Source organism: Choloepus didactylus, chromosome 5 (assembly GCF_015220235.1).
Source record: "Choloepus didactylus isolate mChoDid1 chromosome 5, mChoDid1.pri, whole genome shotgun sequence".
NCBI lineage: Eukaryota > Metazoa > Chordata > Mammalia > Pilosa > Megalonychidae > Choloepus > Choloepus didactylus.
Genome location: NC_051311.1, coordinates 26919570 through 26941114, shown reverse-complemented (window position 1 = coordinate 26941114; position 21545 = coordinate 26919570). Strand labels below are relative to the sequence as shown.

Genomic DNA, 21545 nt, shown 5'->3' with positions numbered 1-21545 from the left:
ATTAAATTTATAAATTAACCTAAGGAGAATTGTCATCTTTATGATACTGTGCCTTTCTGGCCAAGAACATGGTATATGTCTTTCCTTTTGTTCAGTTATATGTCTGTGTTTTTCAGGAATGTTTTCTAGTTTCACTATATTGGTTTGGCATATTTCTTGTTAAATTTATGGGGAAGTATTCCATTCATTTCCTTTTATCTTTTTTTTTTCCCCCACACAGGTTTACAGAAAGTGACATGTTCTAAATGCAAGTCTAAATAATACAGCTTATACTTTGAATCAGTCTTTTAGAGTAAAGTATAGTAAATGGATCTACTTTTGTATTATTTCCTCTAACGTTTGCATCTATGTAAAGGCATTAGTTTCTGCATATTAATTTTTCATCCTTCTATTTTACTAAATTTTCTTACTTTTGATAGTATTTTTCATTGATTCTTTTGAGTTTTCTGGATACGTAATCATATAAGCTACAAATAGAGGTAGTTTAACCTCTTTTTTCCAATTCTTATTCCTCTGATTGCTTTCTCTTGTATAATTGCATTGGTAAATACCACCAATGCAATATTAAATAATAATGGATATAATGAGGATCCTTACTTTTTTCCCTTATTTTTAGCAGAAAGCCCTCTAATATTTCTCCATTGAATAATATGCTGACTTTGGTCTAATATGTGTACATTGAAGAACTATCCTTCAATTTTTATTTTATTGAGTGCTTTTTTACAAGAATGAGGATTGCATTTTGTCAAATGCTTTTTTATTATCTACACAGGTGGTTATATTCTTTTTAGTTCTTTAAATATTGTTAATTGTGTTAATTTATTTTCTAATATTTAGCCACCATTGCATTCCTGGAGTAATGCATCATTTTTTAATGTGCTGTCTGATAAATCTTTATTCTGTTTGCTGAAATTTTATTTAAGAGTTTTGCATGGATATTCATAAATGAAACTTTCGTCTTTTATAAAAATTGCTATAAATAAAGGCTTAGATACTTTTATGGTAACAAACTTCAAATGTAATTAGGCTTGAAGTGTGTTATGGAAATAACTTGAAGGTCCTCATTTGATGCACAAATAAATACACACAAGTGGGTTCACCATTTCTAACACTGAAAAGCTATTTGATTTGTTCAAACTTCATGTTCAAGAAAGATTTCCATTCTTCATTGGCTTCAAGTCATTGAGTGTTCAAAGTACCCGTGTATGCTTTATGAAACTTAAAAAGGGTACTGTATAATAAGTGTTTATGTTTGATGTTTACCTTCATTGCAGCAGAACCCTAAAATACATGTTAAGGGGAGGATTTTATTTTTTCCCATATTATGCATTTTCATTGCAGGAAGTTTAAATAGAGTCTACTTATATTTCTCTTTTTAAACCAAATACTTTAAATCCTGAATTCAATCTGATCACCATTTTTTTTTTTTTCCTCTACTGTTGAAGATTATAAGGGCTATAGTCTTTTCCCCAAATGCTGATACACTGAAGTTATTCAATGGGTATGTGTTTATTAACTCTAAGATAATTGATCAGTTTAATTTTCATTCACTGGAGATATCTCTCCTGATGCCTGATTGCTGTTGCTCTAACATGGACTAGATATTTTCTAGGTCTGCTATAAAGCTCTTTGTCTGGGGATTCCCTTGTCTCCTTCCTGTTTTCAATCCTGTTTCCTAGACAAAGCGTTCCTTTCTCTTGGTTATTTATTCATATTAACTTCCCGAGAAAGGGTGCATAGGACATAAATTTTTGTCATATCTGCATGACTGAAAGTGTCTTTATTCAGCCTTCATTAGTTGATCATCTGGGTAGATATAGAAATCTAGGTTGAACAGGCATTGATCCATCATTTTAGTTTCCATGTTGCTATTGAGAAATCTGATATCATTTTGTTTTGTGACCACTTATCATCCCTCATCTCCACCTTAGAAGCTTTTAAGGTCTTCTTTTTACCTCCTATGTTTTGACATTTTAAGTTGGTGTACTTTAGCTTTACATGCATCCATGTACTGGGTAACCTGATGGGCCCTTTCCATCTGAAAACAACTTTTTCAGTGCCGGGTACTTTCTTGATAATTTTTCCCCTTCAATTTCTGAAATTCTTGTTATCCAGATATTCTATCCCCAAAAGTTTATGTTCCCTATTGTGCATTTCTTGTCTTTTTGATCTACTTTGTGGGACATTGTCTCAACGTATTTTCTCAACCTTTAAATTGGTTATTTATCATATTTGAGATTTTTCTGAATATTCTTGTATATAGAATCCTATTTATTGTGTCATAGATGCAATTCCTTTCTTACTCTCTGAGGATATTAATTATATATTTGTTGGAAATTTTTACCCATACCCTGCATTTTCTTTATTTTCTTGAGTTCTTCCCCTGTCTACCTTTTCTGTTTGCTTCATGTGCACTCTTTTTCACTTTTTCATTGAGAATTTATTCTCAAATGTCTGGTGATCCTTGGCTGTGTATTCATATTTAAGGGTAAGGTACTAGAGAGTTAACTGGAAATGCTGCATATGGGCTTCACTGGAGGAATGTCAGGTGACCAGGTGACTTTTTCTTTAGGTTTCCTCAAATATCGTGTCTAAAAGTTCTTTCTCTGGGATAATTTAATTTCTTCAGAAAAAAGTATCTTTTGTTTTTTGCTGGAGCCTGGGATCAGGTGTCTGGATTTTGACAGTAAAAGTGGCCTGGAGTTTTTACTATTCATTATGTAACCTTTTGCTTAACCTCCCTGTTTTCAGTCTCATATCAAGCTTGCACCTTTCTCTGTTGATAGTGAGTCTCCTTGGTTCAGTTTATTCATAGACTATATCTCCTGTTCCCTCAGGGATGGGGGATGGGTGATTGCCTGATTGAAACTTATGGGCCTGGTGATATAGGAGTCTAATTGTTCCTTATCCAGACTATTAAATAATTCCTTTTTATTTAGCACCCTTAATTATCCCTGTACTTGCTGCTTCCTATTCCTGAGTCTTTCTGGAGTTCTGGGCAAATGGTTTGCTTCTCATCACTATTTCTCTATGCAAATTTGATCTTCCTCAGCCAGGCCAGAACACTTAGAATTACTATATCCATCATATTTTCCATTTGTTGTGAAACATATATTTATTAGATGATTGAGGCTTTTTTTGTTTTGTTAGAGAAGGGGGTTGAAAGGTCTTTAGTGTGCCATCATAAAATTGTAATCTAAGGATAATAAATAAACCAGATCATATCCCCTATTCCCAACCACCCCTGCTTAAAATCCGCTCAGTTGCTTCTCAGTACTGAAATCCAAAGCTACTCACTGTCACCTTCAGATCCTGTATGATCTCCTTTTGGTATACCTCTTAACTTCTTTCATCCTACAGTTCTTATTCACTTCATTCCAGGCAGTCCTTTCTGTACCTCAAACATGCCAAGTTCTTCCTCACTTTGCAGGCCTAGGTCGTTTTCATCATTCAAATCTTGACTCACATATAATCTCCTCAGATTTCTATGATAGTCAGGCTTGGATAGGTTGTGCTGCAGTAACAAGCAGCTGCAACATCTTAGAGGCAGATTCTTGCTCATGTCTGCACTGTCCTCATTCTGACCTAGAGTGATGGGTCAGCCACCTACCCATGACAGAAAGAAAATTTTATAGAAATTGTTAAATCTTCCATACCTGGAAGTAAAACAAATCACTTTTACTCATATTCCATTTGCCAAATCCAGTCATAAGGACACACCTAATTTTAGGGAGGTAGGAAAGTGCAATCCTGCTGGTATTGTGGGATGAGAACTAGAAATTTTTGGTGAACAACATTGACTACCATACCAACCCTGACTATCATATCTCATGTAGTCCTCCCAACATCTGTTATTTGATCCTTTTCATTCTTTTATTTTCTTCATAGAACTTATCACTATCTGAATTCAGCTTATTTGTTTTCATGTATATATCTATGCATATATATATGCATATATACATATGCAAGGACCATTCTGAATTGTTCACCATTGTATCTTAATTAACTGAAACAGTACTTAGAGTGGGTGCTCAACAAACATGTACTGAATGAATGATGATTACATTAATTTTTAAAATAAGTAAATTTTTACAGCATTGTCTACTAAAAGACACTCTAATAAAACTGGGTTCTTTTTCTGTTTTCTTTATTGACTATTAAAATTAGGTGTACTTTTAGTATGAATTGCTGTAGTCAGTTGAGAGTAATTTCTTTTGATATTAATAGACTTGAGTTTTAGATATATGAAACATTTTAGTAGGCAGAAAGCCAAGTGCTAAGGCAAGCTAAGAGCCATGAAACATGCCAATTTGAGCCTCATAACCCTAGGAATCTCAAGAATGAGAGGTACCACAGCTGTTCTAGTTTGCTAATGCTGCAGAATGCAAAACACCAGAGATGGATTGGCTTTTATAAAAAGGGGGTTTATTTGGCTACACAGTTACAGTCTTAAGGCCATAAAGTGTCCAAGGTAACACATCAGTAATCGGGTACCTTCACTGGAGGATGGCCAAACGGCGTCCGGAAAACCTCTGTTAGCTGGGAAGGCATGTGGCTGGCGTTTGCTCCAAAGTTCTGGTTTCAAAATGGCTTTCTCCCAGGACGTTCCTCTCTAGCAAGCTTGCTCCTCTTCAAAATGTCACTCACAGGTGCACTCAGTTTCCTCTCCTTGAGCCAGCTCATTTATATGGCTCCACTGACCAAGGCCCACCCCGAATGGGTGGGGCCATGCCTCCACGGAAATATCCCATCAGTTATCATCCACGGTTGGGTGGGGCGCATCTCCATGCAAACAACCTAATCCAAACGTTCCAGCTCAATCCCCACTATTACGTCTGCCCCGCAAGACTGCATCAAAGAATATGGCTTTTTCTGGGGGACATAATACATTCAAACCAGCACATTCCACCCCCTGGACCCCAGAAAAACATATTCTTTCCAAATACAAAATACATTCATCCCACAATACCACAGAAACTTAAATCATTTCAGTAACAATAGTTAGGCATGGTCAGTCCTAAGGCATACTTTTCCTTTAGCTTTGGATCTGTGGACTTAGAACAAGTTATATGCTTCCAATATACAAAGGAGGGACATTCATAGGATTAACATTCCCATTGCCATAAGGAGAAAGAGTAAGGAAAACAGGGTTAACAGGACCAAAACAGTTCCTAAAACCTGCAGGACAAACTCCATTAGATTTCAAAGTCTGAGAGTCATTTATAGAACAACATTGCATCCTTGGGGCTTGAGAGAGCGGGAGTCTAACCCTTCCTAAGGGCCTTTCTGGCAGCCCTTTCCTCTCCAAACGCTTAGGTGAGTGCTCCAACATAACTACACACTGGGGAGACCACCTTCTCGGCCCCACCCTCCTCAAACATTGGGGCAGCTCCCGGATTCCCTTCCATCTCCGGGGCACACACTCAACCCCTTCAGAACAGTGTGGTGGCAGCCAGGCTCTCCCCAAGTCCCTGGGAATGTGCTCCACCCTCTTTGGAGCTTTGGGTGGCAGGACATTCCCTGAGCATCGAGGTGGAAGGCCCGCCTCGACCTCCAGGGCAAACTCACCCTTTCCATGCGTATGGGCTGCTCTACTCTCCTAGCCCAAGGCCTCTTGACTCCAGACCTCAACCTCCATGGCTCTGTCTTTGAAGAAATTTTTCCTTCAATTTTTTCCTTATCTGTCTCCTCCAGTCCTGACCGGCAATGGCTCTGTCTATAAAGATCTCGCAAAAATTCTGTTGGCTTTGCATGAAGCACACAGGGGTCAAAGCCATCAGACAATAGGACTTTCCACAAATCCTTTCTGGATAATTCCATCTCCCATCTTGGCTTGTACTGAAATGGCGGCTGGATTCCATGTTTGGTTACATCCTCACATTGGGCTGTAGCTTCTGGGATTCCACCCACTGGAAGCCCGTAATTTTCCAAGCCATCAACTTCTGGTTTCTTTGAACCCAAGAGTTCAGTTCTAAGTTTATCTCTCTCTGCTTGCATTTTACTATAGGCTGCAAGGAGAAGCCATGATACATCCTCCACATGTAGTCTGGAGATCTCCTCAGCTAAGTATTCCAAGTTGTTGCTTCCAGATTCTTCCTTCCATCTAACACCAGGACTCAATTTTGCCAAATTCTCTGCCACTTTAAAACAAGGATCACCTTTCTTCCAGTTCACAACAACACATTGATCATCTCTGTTCAAGGCCTTGTCAGAAGTATCTTTAGAGTCCATATTTCCACAAACAGTCTCTTTAAAGCAGTTTTGGCCTTTTCTATCAAGCTCCTCACAATTCTTCCAGAATCTTCCCTTTATCCATTTGAAAAGCCGTTCCAACATGTTTGGTATTTGCAAACTCAGCAGCAAAAGCACCCCACTTCTCTGGTACCAAAATCTGTTCTAGTTTGCTAATGCTGCAGAATGCAAAACACCAGAGATGGATTGGCTTTTATAAAAAGGGGGTTTATTTGGCTACACAGTTACAGTCTTAAGGCCATAAAGTGTCCAAGGTAATACATCAGTAATCGGGTACCTTCACTGGAGGATGGCCAACGGCGTCCGGAAAACCTCTGTTAGCTGGGAAGGCATGTGGCTGGTGTTTGCTCCAAAGTTCTGGTTTCAAAATGGCTTTCTCCCAGGACGTTCCTCTCTAGCAAGCTTGCTCCTCTTCAAAATGTCACTCACAGGTGCACTCAGTTTCCTCTCCTTGAGCCAGCTCATTTATATGGCTCCACTGATCAAGGCCCACCCTGAATGGGTGGGGCCATGCCTCCACGGAAATATCCCATCAGTTATCATCCACAGTTGGGTGGGGCGCATCTCCATGCAAACAACCTAATCCGAACGTTCCAACTCAATCCCCACTATTAAGTCTGCCCCGCAAGACTGCATCAAAGAATATGGCTTTTTCTGGGGGACATAATACATTCAAACCAGCACAACAGCTCTCTTGTGGCTGAGAAGTAAGTGGAGCTGAGAATAGGATGATTTTTCCAAGTCTATAACAGTTATATACCCAATCCCTTCCCCAACACTTGCAGCCAGCTTACAACTCTTTTCTACACTGCAGAAGTCTGTGGTGTATTTTCTAGAAAGGATAAACCAGAGCAATTCTGAACTACCCAGCTAACAGTGGGGTGTGCTCCACTAAAAACATGAATTTTAGAAAAAAGTCTAGACTTCGATTTCTGGCCATGATGGAGTACCTGCTTCTGAATTGATTATATTCTTGCCATAAAACAATATAAAACTCGATAAATTATATGAGGCAATTGTTTTCAGCCAATGGACATATACCTGAGAGGAAGGAAACTCAGAAGGTAAACCCTATGATGGCATCTGCTCTCTACCCGGAGAAAATTTCTTGACTGTGGTACAGCTGAAGCTCAAGCTGAGAACAGGAGGCAGAGATTCGAGTGTAGTTGAATGGGCTGTATTCTTACAGGGCACTGGAGAGGAGAGAACTGTGCATTTTTCAGCTGTGAATAGCTTTTGCATTGTCCTAATAATTTAAATACTGAGTCATGATTTATGCAGAAATAGGCATATGATTTTCTCGAGAACGTAAAAGGAAGGATAGTGCAAGTGTATGGGGGTGGGGGAGGAGTGTATATATGAAAGAGATTAATTGATACAGGCTAGGAAGTCAGTAGATAATCATGTTATTTATAAATACAGAGGTAAGTACCCGAAAACAAAGCTATCACTGTTGACTGGTTGCTTTAGGGTGGCAGAAATAGGGGTAGGCAGGGGTTGGACTATTTCACATTAAAAAATAATGTGCTATTCTAATTAAAATGAGAATAAATTTGAATGACCCATAGACCTTCATTTAACTTCTCGTCTCTTTCTCCATTTACCTCCTTTCCCTTTTTCAGTCGATCTTCTGGAAAGTTGTATTATTTATTTTAATTTCTCCACCTCCCACTTACTTCTCAGCCCACTTCAATTTGGTTTTGGGCCCTGTTCTTCACCAAAGCAATCCTTGCTAGGGTCACCACTGACCAACATTTTGCTAAATCTAGTGGACATTTTCTTTTCCTTTGCTTGGTTGACTTCTTAGCACTTACTGAACACTCTGCACTTAAAGAAATACTGTCTTCACTTTACTTCTGTAACAACTCTCTCATGGATTGGCTTCTAGTTCTTTGGTCACTCCTCTAACTCAGACTGAAATATCCTTTGTGTAATCACTGAAAGTTTCAGGTCATCAACACTTGGTCTTAGGTCTTTTCTTTCTCTGGATAGTCTAATTTACATTTTTTGTTTCAGTTACCACTCTTACATTGGTAACTTACAAAATTTTATCTTCTGCACATACTCTTCTCAATTATTGAGCTCTCAGTCCACGGGCCTACTTGCCATCTTGCCTTGAATGTCTAAAGGACACCCAAAACTTAGTACATCTAAAACCAACCTCAGTACACACTAACATACACTTTTTGCAAACTCCATCTTCATCCTAAATTCCTTATCTCAGTGGAAAACATCCAAGTACAGCAAGCTGTGTGAGCCAGAAACTTAGCATCATCCTTAACACTTCTCTCCAGCCCATCTTCAAGTCCTGATGATTTTTTTTCTCCTCTGTAATATATTCTGCACACTGTAGCCAGAGGTAATGTTAAAAACATATTATCTTCCAAAGCTCCTGTTGCCCTTCCTTTTCTTTGGTTTCTTTTTCTCAACTTTTATTCTTTTTCTTTCTTTTTTTTTAACCCTTAGTGAAGTCATATTAGCACTTCTGGTTTTACATGGCTATAGCTCAGATTCATATATAGGGTTTTTTGTTTCCTTTCCTGGCTGATATCGTCTGGGGAAGATTTTTTTGTGTGTGGGTATAGTCAGGGAAGGCTTGGGTTCTGACCTTGACATATTAAAATGGTGAGGATAAGGGGTTTATGAAGAGTTAGGAATCGGAGGACTATTTCAGGTTTCTTCTGAACATGGCCATTGATTTCTGTGCAAAACCAAGAGTGAATCTAGAGGCATACAAGATACCTGCTTCTATACCCATTAATTTTGCAGATTTGGATAAGTGTATTAATGATTGGTTTTGAATGTGTTTGGATGAGGACAGAAGTTCTGAAAATAAGGTGTTTATAACAATAATTTTTAATACTTAACTCAATATGAACATTTAAATGAAGCCAGCCATTCTCTGCACATTTCTTCTTTCCCACCCCCATTTCCTCCTTCTTGCCTCCTTTTAGTAAACTTACCTGTTTACAGGTTTGTCTTCCAGCACAAGGCTACAGCGTTGAGGATGTGGCTGTGTTTAATTTATCTTGATTTTCAGTGTCTAGCATAGTGCTTGTAGATATTCAATAAATGTCTGTGAATGTAAATTAAATGTATAAGTAAAATAACAATTAATGGCCGTAAAATAAATTCTAAAGCTCTGGCTAATGGACTACTTATGTCAAACTAAAATAAAGCTATATTTAGTATGATACAAAAATCCTGTCACCACCCTCTGTTTTTAAAAGAACTTTTTATTGTAATAAATAGACCACTCAGAATTGTCACCACCCCTTTTAACTACAGTTCAGTATTTGATATATTTTCTTACCAGTCTGTATGGAATTTATATAGATTATATTTGTTGCCCATCAGAATTTCTAGTTTTCTCTCAGAATCATCTATGAAGTAAAAAAAATACAGATATCCAGATTCCATCCCCACAGTCTTAAGGCAAGACATGCCATTTAAAGGAAGTCTTAGATTCTATATAAATTTCTGTAAACTGTTAAGTACTATTATTATTTTTCTTAGAAGTAAACTGTTAAAAACTAAAATTACCTGAGGCATAAAATCAGGAAAAAATATTTGATTTCTTGAGTCTTCCATATTTTCTACGAAGATTGTGGATTCCTTTTATTAAATTGTGGACTAAATCACATTGTGAGCTAAATTACATTGCAGTTCTGGTGTTACCTTGTTGACTGTTGTTGGGTAATTCATTGCAATACTTGAATCCTGGTTTTGGTAGTAATGCAGACAAATTAAATGTAATAAAAGTTATACTGCTTTAAAATAGGATTTTAAAAGTCAAATATAATCATCTTTACCTTTAACTTAATAGAAAAAAGTGAATCTACTGGCAATAAGTATTTCAGATATTGCTGTGAAACAAAAATCTATTAAATGACCTCTTTTTTGTGGCATTCATATCCATAAGATTTTTAAGTGAGAGTCTTTTAAATTAACTGGTCCATTTACAGCTCTAACAAATAATCATACACATTTTAAAGGCTTCATTTTCCTTTTAGGCATGAATTAGGGTTTTAGAATGTAAGGTCAAAAGATTAAATGAACCCGAAGCAGCTTAGTTTGTGGTTTTCCAGGTGAGACCTATTGGTGGCAGATCAAAGTTTCTAGAGGTTTTTTTCTCTACTTTGCTCTGAAGCCACATCTCCCTTCTTTGTAGTGCATTTCAGTTGGTTGGGATCCAAGTCGTTTTAGTGAGTAGAGAAAGGGAAGCACTACTTAAAGGATAGATATATTACTATATTAATTTAGAAATCTCTTGAAAATAGATGTTAGCATTCTAATTGAAGATTATAAAATATTCAAATAGGTAGATGATGTACAAATTGATTTGTGTCTTCATTATTCCATAGTTGCCCTCAGAAGATCTCTGGAGATTCTGTCCTACACCTCTCACTTTAGGCAAGTGTTTACTTGCAGTGTGTCAGATAGACAGCATTTTGTTTGTAAAAATCTCAGATATAACCTTGCTTAGCTTTATAGAAGATACACAAATTTATACTTCTTTTAGTTATGTATGATTCTGTATCTTTTTGTTTTGATTTAACATTTATGTTGTAAAATAAATTTCTAGATGGCAAATATACAATCTAGATGAAAATGGGTCAATATTATTAATTTAAACTTTTAAAGCAATTTGCACGGAACATAGAATTATTGATAGCTCTCAAATATGTATAAGGTCCAGTTTCATTCCTGCAGTTATATGAAAAATGATAAATAGCATAGAACTATTTGTTATCAACTTAAATAAATATTTTCAATGGATTCAGTATTGATAAGAATATTGTTTTAAGTTGAGTGGTACTTTTCCCCTTTTTTTGAAAACTTTTACATTGAAGAATAACATATGTATAGAAAAGTGAATGTATCATTAAGTGTATGGCTCAGTGAATTAGCACATATCAGATAATCACAATCCAGGTCACAAAAAAGAGTCCACCAGCATTGGAGAATGTAACCTGTCTACCCCTACTTCGGAGTAGGGGTCCGAGTTCCCACTATACAGACTTCTGTGGTCTTAGAACTTCTATGATTTTAACTGTTTTTGAACTTTATATGTATTATATCATATGTCATGTATTATTTTTGAGTGACTTTAGGGAGAATCATCTATACTGCATATAGTTAGTTCATTCTGTTTCACTGTGACTTTAATTTTGTTTCATTATATGAATAAACCATAATATATTTATCCAGTCAACTGACAGTAGACATTTGGGTTTCTTTAAGTTTCAGGTTATTACGAATATGGCTGCTTTGAAATTCTTTTGTGCATATCTTTTGGTGACCATCTGCATGTATTTCTGTTGGGTATACATACATAGAAGTAAAACATCGAACTTTAATATATAATTCCAAACTGTTTCCAGTGTATAAGAGTTCTATGTGCTGTGCATCCTTGCTTGCACTTGCTATTGTCTTTAATTTTTACTCTTCTCGTGATACCTCTTTATAAATAGAAATTAATTTTAATACATTACTGTTTTTGTATCCTGTGTAAGAAATCTTTCCTTATTTCAAGATTATAAAAATCATCCCTTATATTATCTTCTAGAAGCTTATATATTTGTATCTATAATCCACCTGGAATTTATATTGTGTGTGGTAAAGATTATCTGATTTTTTTCCCCATATCTGTGTCCAGTTGACACAGCATTATTTATTGAAAAGCTTGTGCTAAACTCAGTGTTCTGCAATGCCATCTTTATCTTCAGGTGTCTGTATGTGCATGATTCTGTTTCTGGATTTGCTGTTCTTTTCCATGAGTTTGTATCACTATTCTTGTCCCAATTCCACACAGTCTTAATTACTGTAGTTGTATAGTAAAGCTTGATGTATGATAGATCTTCCAATTTTTATCTTCTTTGTTACTCTCTTGCTTGTTTTTGGCTCTTAACATTTCCATATAAATTTTGCAATTATTTTATTAATTTACACATAAAAAATCCTACTAAGATATTGATTGGAATTGCACTGAATTTGTAAATCATTCTGGGGGAGAATTGGCATTTTTTATATTAATCTTCTAATCCATGAATGTGATGTCTCTCTCTAATATTTAGGTCGTTTTTACTTTTCCTGAATAATGTTTTATGGCTTTCTGGGTAAAGATCTTGTGTATCTTTTGTTTGATTGATTCCTAGTTTGACATTTTTTAGGTAACACTGTATATGATGTCTTAAAATTTTTATCATTTACTCATTGCTGCTGATAAATACAAATAATTTGGGATTATAGACCTTTTTCCTGGTAATGTTATCATTGTCATTCTTAATTTTAATAATACATCTTTTTTTTTAATTTTCTCTGTATAGAAGCATATCATCTCTGCATAATGGCAGTTTTAATTTTTCCCTTCCAAACCTTATATCTCTTATTTCTTTTTCTTGTCTTATTGTGCTGGCTAGGACCCCCAGTACAATGTTGAATAGAAGTGGTGAGTATGGGCATCTTGATTCATTCCTATTTGTGGAAAGAAAGCTTTCAACATTTCATTGAGTATGATTTTTTTTGCTGTAGGTTTTATGTGGATACCCTTTTTCAGATTTAGGAAGTTCCTCTCCATCCCTGTTTTGCTTGAGTTTTTAAATCATGAATGGAGAACTTTATCAAGTGCACTTCTGTATTTATTGAGTTGATTATATGATTTTTCTCCTTCTATTACTGGGGAACGTGCTAGGATTGATTTCCAACTGTAAGCCATTCTTGAATTCTTGGCATGTAACAAACTTGGTCATGCTGTATTATTCGTTTATGTGTTGCTGGAATTTGTTTAAGATTTTTGTATTCATGATCGTGACTGACATAGGCCTATACTTTACTGTCTTCCAGTGTACTTTATTGGGCTTTGATATAAAGGTCATATTGATTTCATATAACAGGTTGGGGCATAGTTCCTCTTTCACTCTTCTCAGGATAAAATCTGTGTAAGATTGGTTTTGTTTCTTCTTGGAATGTTTGATAGAATCTACTGGTGAAACAACAGTCTGGTTCTGATATTTTTCTTTGTGGGAAAGTTTTAAATTGTCAGTCACATTTATTTAATAGTTATAGGCCTATTCAGATTTTCTGTTTCTTCTTGTGTCTCTTTTGGTAGGAATTTGGTAGTCTCACAAAGGATTTTTCAATGTTGTTGGACTTTTCCAAGAATCAACTTTTCCTTTTATTGATTCTCTATATGTATGTTTGTTTTCTATTTCATTGATTTCTCCTCATGATGTATATGTATAACCTGACATATAAATACGTACATCATATATTATTTCTCTCCTCCACTATTTTGTGTTTAATTTGATTTTTATTTCTCAATTTCTTGAGATGGATGCTTACATCATTCCTTTTCAGCTTTTTTCCCCCTTAAATATAGCTTCAGCTGCATCTCAGAACTTTTGATAATTAGTATTTCCATTATCATTTCATTCATTATATTTCCTTATTTTCATTGTAATTTTTTTTCATTGATCCATATGTTATTTTTTAATAAGGTTTTTAGTTTCCAGAAACACTGGAATTGTTTTGGTTAACCTTGTTAAAGATTTCTTGAATTCTCTGGGCAGAGAAAAGACTGTATAATTTCAACACTTTGAAATTAGTTGAGACTTGCTATACCCAGCATGTATAGCTGCAAAGAAATGCATTCTGCAGTTCTTGGCTGCAGCGTTTTATGTAAGTCAGTTAAGGCAAGGTTGTTAAATCGTCTTGTAAATATTTTAATTGGTTATTGAGAGAGGTATATTAAAATCTTCCACTATGATTTTGGATTTGTGTGTTTTTTCTTTTAGTTTTGTGTCATAGTTTTGCTTTATATTTGAAATTGTTATTAGGTACATAAAATTTTAAATATTTCCTGATGAATTGAACATTTTTATGATTAAAAGATGACCCTTTTATCTTTAGTAATCCTTTACATTGTTTAGCACTCTTATCAGTTTTCTTAATATTTTTATGGTACTTTTTTTACCCCTTTTAAAACTTTTTTATCCTTATATTTAAGTTGTATCTTTGCCAGCACCATATAGTTGGGATTTTGTTTTGTTATTGTTATTTTTAATCCATTCTCATAATTGCTATTGAAGTTACTCTGTTTATATTTAATGTAATTATTTATATATTGGGTATAAATCTACCATCTTAATATACACTTTCTATTCCTTGCTCCTTTTTCTTTTCTTTTTTGCTTTTTTTGTTTTGGGGGAATGCAGTGGTGATAGAGCACTTTGTATTACTCTTTTTACCCTAGTAGCATGGTACTTATATATTCTTTCACTATTCTTTTATTGATTACTCTAGAAATATCAATATGTATCCTTGATGTGTTAAGATCTAACATAACTTAATTTTTTTATATCGTCCCAGATAATGAATGGAGCTTAAAACACCTTAACTTCATTTACCCTAGTCTTTATTTTTAGCCTATTGTTGTCATATTTATTTAGATTTACTCTATCATTGCTTTTCATTCCTTGTTGCATTTTCTGAGCTTTCGTCTGGTGTCCCTTTTTTTCTGCTGAAGAAACGCCTTTAGTTTCTGTATTGCGGGGCTGCTGGTGATACACTTTTTGTTTGTTTGAACTATATCTTATTTAACTTTCATTTTTGCAGGTTATTTTTGCTGGCATAGAATTTTTAATTGGCAGTTATTTTCTTTCAGCACTTTGAAGATGTTACTTCATTATCTTCTGACTTCTGTTGTTTCAGTTGAGAAATCAGCTTTGAGTTGTAAAATTGCTACTTTAAAGGTAATGTGACTTTTCTTCTCTGGCTACTTAATTTTTTTTTCTTTATTTTTAGTTTTCAGCGGTTTTACTACGATGTACCTTGGTGTAGTTGTCTTTGTAATCATCTAGTTTTGCTTTGTGGTAGTGTGATTCTTGAATCATGGTTTGATGTCTTTTGTCAGTAATGGAAAATTATCAGCCATTATACTATCTCTTTGAAACTTACTTCTACTTCATTGTTTGTTTTCTCTCATTCTGGGATGTTAGTGAAACATGTGTTTGACCTTTTTATCACATTCCATATATGTTTTATCCTCTTTTTTGTTTCATCATACTTTTTTCTGGATCCTTTCTTTTGAAGATAATCTTCAGGTTCACTAATTCTATTTTTATCTGTGTCTAATGTGATGTTAAACCCATCTATTGAGTTCTTAAATTATTGTAGTATTTCAATTCTATCCCTTCCTTTAAGCTTTATTGCGTTGTTTTTGTTCTATGTTGAAATTCTCAATCTTTTATTTCTTTAACATATTAAGAATAGTTCATTTAAAGTCCATGTCTGATAACTCCATCATTTAGAACTCATGTCACTGTTTTTATTGTTTTTGTTTTCTTGCCTTTTATTGATACTGCCTTATTTCTTTGTATATTTGGTTATTTTTACCTGTATTCCAGATATAGTATATGAGTGATTATAAGAATGAGTTAAGGCTCGGGATGATATTAATTTCCTTCAGAGAGAATTTATGTTGGCTTCTGATAGACAGCCAGGAGTACCAACAGTCCTAGATCACATTAATCCCATTATTAGTGGGTATGATTTGAATTGTAAGAATAATGCTAGTCTATTCATTTTGCAGTTAATTAAATACTGTCATTTTTTGCTATGTATTTACTTTATATGTGAGAGCTGTTCCTTTTGCAGTTCTCTTTAATCCTAGGATATAGCTCTTTGGTGTCTCAATTTTGCAGTCTGGGGGGAGACGGGGGTTACAATATCCCTCTCAGTTGGAGGCACTCAATTCTAATTTTTATCCTTTTAATCTCCTGTGTGTTGAAAGCTTTGCACGTATTCATACTGCCTTTTGTAGAATTGCCAAGTGCCTCTATAGGAGAAAAGGGATTCCAAATGCAGGACTTACCTCGTTTTTCTGTTCTCTTGTCTCTTGGTTCTGTAAGTTTTCACTGCCTTGTTAGTCCTTTGATACCTTTAAAAACTTTTTTTTTTGTCCAGCTTTTCTAGTTCTCATTGACAGGTATTTTGCCATTGCCAGAATCCATCATTCTGTGTAGTAATTTTTATTCCTGATTTTTAATAATAAGAAAAGTCCATGTATCTCCATTTTTATGGAGTTCTTATTAATAACTTTTAAATATTAACTAAAATATGGATTGTAGCTCAATAGTTTTTATCATTTTAAGGTAAATAAAATTTCTTTGATGCTTTGTTGCAAACACTTTTCCAAAGACTGGTAAAGGTCAAAGATGAAGTTAAGCCATGAAATAAGAAAGATAAGAAAGAATATAATGAATATTTTTTACAACTAAATTTATTCAGTTTAAAGGACCTGTTTCTGAGATTATGTATCCCTTTTACTTTTTTGTGATTAAAATGTTTTTTCTTTAATGAAATGATGATAAAACCAGGTTGTAGTTTGACATTAAAGTCTTATTTGTCAAAATAAATGGTTAACAACCTTTGTGTCCCTACTCCCATTATGGTTTTTTAAACTTTCCTATTCTGTCAAATCCAAATGTCTGGAAAAATCCTTTTTCTTTACTAGTACAGCTAATTAAGTAAATAATTGAAAATTGTTTCTTTTTCTTTCTTTTTAATACTTTCATAGGGTTTAAAATGACCTGTTTTGCTATCAGGAATCTTGATCAATATGTTGCATAGTGTTATTTCCTGTTCTTAAGCTAATGTACTTTGCTTCAAAAAAAAAAAAAGAAAAAAAGCCTACCAGGAAATTTACCTTAAGTGCTCTGTTTTGCTAGTTGCATTTTGACGAAAGACATTTAGAAAAAGAAATAACACTTTATAAAAAGAATGTATACATACATATATATATATACTTTTGAATTCACTGTATCTATGCTTGCCACATAAGCAAAGTGGGCAGCAGCCTGATTGTTTTGGAAGTTCTTGTGGTGTGGGGTGAGGTAATTGATGTTTAGTTTCCTTAAGACCTGGTAGTCAACTGTGTTTTATTATTGAGTAGCTTTTATTTGCCCTCTCATTATTTTTTAATATCTCAGGATTTGTTAGGAAAACTAGTTTTTAAATCGGCTGGTATTTATTTACTGCCTACATTATAGTAGGAATTATTAAGGATATAAGGAAGGTTTAAAATATGGCCTGCTTTCAAAAAAATTATAGTTGGGCACATAGTACTCACATATGACATAGTTATATAGCAATAAATTACACATGAATTAATTATAATTATAGTGTTTATATATATATAGCTTGTATATGCCATATATAATAATTTAAATTATGAGGTACTAACAAAAGACCAGACAGAAGAAAGAAACAAATGCTAGTATAGATAAGAATTTAATATATGCTAGGAAAATATCACATTTCATTTGGGAAAAGAGATACTTTTCAATAAATCATGCCAGGATAATTGGTTACCTAATTGTAAAACTATATTCTCATGTAATATTATACTCAAAAATTAATTCCACATGGATTAAGAAGTCAGTATTTAAAAAATTAAATTACAAAATATGGAGGAAAATGCAACAGAATATTTTTGTTTTCTGAGTGAAGAACTTCTGATCATAGAAGGAATCTTAAAAGAAGACATAGCTAGATTTCAGTATAATTTTGTTTAAAGTTTATTAAAGGGCGAAGAGAAAAAAGCATTTTATTAATAGCCTTAATATATAAAGAAATAAAAAAATATTAATAAGATGCCCAGTAGATACATGGGAAAATAGTATGAGTAGACAATCAGTAAAATAGGAATTTAAAATGGCTAATAGATTTTTGGGAAATTTTCAGCCTTACATTAGTAACAAAAAAATGCACATTAAAACAATTAGATTAGTTTTTAAAATTGTAATATTTGATGCAAACATTTGTAAAAGTATTTCATATATGTTTTGTTATGCATGTGTTATAATATGTATTATGTATAGTAAAAAAAACTAGAAGACTCAGAACATAATCAACACTGTGGCTGCTCCCATTGTGTTCCTACCTGATGCAATTTCTCTTCCCTGCCCCTCAACTGTTCTGTTCTACTTAATATTGTGTTTATCATTCCTTTGAATTAAAAAACACATATGCCTTTATCACCAAGTAATGCATTGTTTAGTTTAGTTTCTTTTTTTAATTTTTCCTGATTTGCTTTCTACTTTTATCATCTTTATTTTTTTTTCTGTTTGTGTGGAGGTGGTTTGATATAACACAAGAATACTTATATAGACTGAAGAAATTGGATTAAATCTGGATTTGTAGGTTCAGAGAATATCAGTATCATCTGGGGACGTATCAAAGTCACCTGGAAGTTTTTTGTTCTTGTATTTGTTTTTATTTTTTAAATTACAGGCCTTTTAAAGAACGCTGCCTGAAGGAGCACCACTTTTACTGGAGGGAGTCTGTCCTATTTCTCAGATGTGTTGGAGCAGAAAAATGGCTGAGAATGCTATTAAAGATCTCTCCAGCTTTTCTGATCTTGCTTTTTTGATCTCAATCTTTGATACAAATGAAGGCTAACTCTGGCATTTTTTTTACATACATAATTGGAAAAAGTGAATTTAACTCAACAGTTTCACATTGAATGCTTAGTATGTTCAATATTATGCTAGGCACCTTAAAAGACATTTGATGGTAATATAAATAAGATGTCTTTTTTTACTGGAATTAAGGAATTCTTTGGAGAAATTTAGAATTATTTGTATAAGGCAATAAATTTTTAAGAGACGTATAAGCAGATTACTATTAGAATACAGAGGAGAATTGAGTTTGCTTTAATTTGATTCTGGGGAATGGGTTGGTTAACAAAGATTGCATAACTCCTAGAAAGACCAAGGAAAATTTTTAAATGCAATTTTATTGATATATAATCACATAACATAAAATCATTCAAAGTGTAGAATCACTTGTTCACAGTATCGTCATATAGTTGTGCTTCCATGACCAGTCAAACTTTGAACATTTTTATTACTCCAAAAAATAGAATGAAAATTAAAATAAAAAAGAATACCCAAAACATCCCATTTTCCTCCTCCCCCCACTGTTCATTTACTTTTTTCTAATGCAGTTTAATTGAGATGTATTCACACACCCTACAGTCATCCACAGTGTAAATCAATTATTCACAGCACCATTATAGAGTTGTGCGTTCATCACCAGAATCTATTTTTGAACCTTTTCCTTACTCCAAAATAAAAATAAAAGCAAAAAGAACACCTAAATCTTTCCATCTCCTCCATTCTACTCATCATCTAATTTTTGTCCCCATTTTTTCGCTCATCTGTCAATATACTGGATAAAGGGAGTATGAGCCACAATTTTCACAGTCACACTATGAAGTCTACATAGTTATACAATCGTCTTCAAGAATCAAGGTCACTTGGTTGCCGTTTGACAGCTTCAGGTATTCCCTCTAACCATTCCAACACACTAAAGACTAACAGGTGGTATCTATATAGCACATAGGAATACCCTCCAGAGTGACCTCTCAACTCCATTTGAAATCTCTCAGCCACTGGAACCCTACTTTGCTTCATCTCTCTTCCCCCTTTTAAGACCAGGGAAATTTTTAATAATTAGTAGAGGGGCAAGGGAGAATATTTTAGAAGATAGAACTATTTAAGCAAAGGAGTAGAGGCTTGAAGTTTGGGGCATTTTTTGGAATTGTGAGTAGTACAGTTTATTAGTAATATACATTCAGGAAAGAATGGACCAAAAATTTAGATATTGGCCATATCAATAAAGATCTTAATGATGGGAAGCTGTCTGTTCATAGGACAGAACCTCATTTCCTAAGATTTTCTTTTGATTAATGGAAACCCAAATTGCTTTTCTTTTCTTATATCTGATCACATGATTAATTATATCTACTAGAGGAAGCAGAGATTTTTGTCTGTTTTGCTTACTGCAGTATCCCCCCAAGCATGGAATACCTGGCATATAATAGGCACCCATTAAATATATTTTAAATGAGTGAATGACTTTAGATTTTGTAAAAAAGGAGAATGTCAGTTATACTTTAAAGAGATTTTGTCTTTACAGGTCAGGTTGTTTATGGAACCTTATATAATAGCCTTACTTTATTTTAATTTGTCTTTCCTTTGTATTCTTTGCAATGTTTTGCTAGCCTCATATAACTAATGGTTCAGGTAGATTTCAGAAATCTTTGATTTTAATTTAAATACATTTTCCTGAGGTGTAGCCTTGCTTCATTCTTTTTTTTTTTTAATTTTTTTAAATAGAAGTTGTAGGTTTACAGGAAAATCATGCATAAAATACAGAGTTCCCATATACTGCCTTATTATTAACACCTTACATTAGTGTGGTACATTTGTTAAAATTCATGAAAGAACATTTTTGTAATTATACTGTACAATAGTGCATTATACAATAGGTTCACTGTGAACCTTTAATCTTGATTTTAATCATTTCTGGAAATATGTGACACCACTTATATTCTGCTACTCAGTTTCCACTGTAAATATATTCTTCTATTTGTTGTATTTACTATTTATTGTAGTATTAATTTTAAATTTTGTATATTTTTTATAGTTCTGAATAAATTATTCTTAATTTCACTATGCCACATATTATTCTTTAGTGTTTGCTCTAGGGATTAAAATATGCATCTTTAATTTATCATAGTCCCCCTTGAATTAATATAGCATTTCACATAAATTGTAAGAACTTTATAATAATATCATTCTGTTTACTTCCCCATTTTCCTTCTTTGCACTGTTGTTGCCATATATAATACTTCTACATATGTTATAATCCTAATGATATATTATTATCTTTGTTTAAACATTTATTTTTTAAGAAATTAAGAAACAATTGTCTTTTACATTTTCCCACATATTTACCATTTTGTAATGCTCTGTTTCTTTTTTGCATATCCAAATTTCCATCTGGAAATTTTCCTTCAGCTTAAAGGACAACCTTGGATATTACTTGTAGTGTGAGACTGCTGGTGATGAATTTTCTTGGCTTTGGTTTATCTGAAAAATGTCTTCATTTCATCTTCATTTTTGAAAGGTAGTTTCAAAATGTTCCATTGACGTCTGGTCTGCATTGTTTTTGATGAGAAGTTAGCCATCACTTTTTTTTTTTTAAATACTCATTTTATTGATGTATATTCACATACCATGCAGTCATACAAAACAAATCGTACATTCGATTGTTCACACTACCATTACATAGTTGTGTATTCATCACCAAAATCAATCCCTGACACCTTCATTACCACACACACAAAAATAACAAGAATAATAATTAAAGTGAAAAAGAGCAATTAAAAGTAAAAAAGAACACTGGGTGCCTTTGTTTGGTTTTTTTCCTTCCCCCATTTTTCT

The 21545-nt window shown here is 33.8% G+C and overlaps 1 protein-coding gene across 6 annotated transcripts in view; it reads left to right on the top strand.

Annotated features, from left to right (window-relative positions):
- Positions 1–21545, top strand: part of ZMYND11 (zinc finger MYND-type containing 11) — a 152330-nt gene that overhangs the window by 36603 nt on the left and 94182 nt on the right. For 3 of the 6 annotated variants that reach the window (XM_037835696.1, XM_037835703.1, XM_037835700.1), the window contains one exon: positions 14918–15005. The exons of 1 other annotated variant lie outside the window; for it this stretch is intronic. The gene's annotated coding sequence lies outside the window, so the exon portion shown is untranslated. Of the gene's footprint in view, positions 1–12685; positions 12704–14917; positions 15006–21126; positions 21229–21545 lie in introns of those variants that run through there. 2 more of the 6 variants (XM_037835695.1, XM_037835698.1) reach the window with 2 other exon arrangements.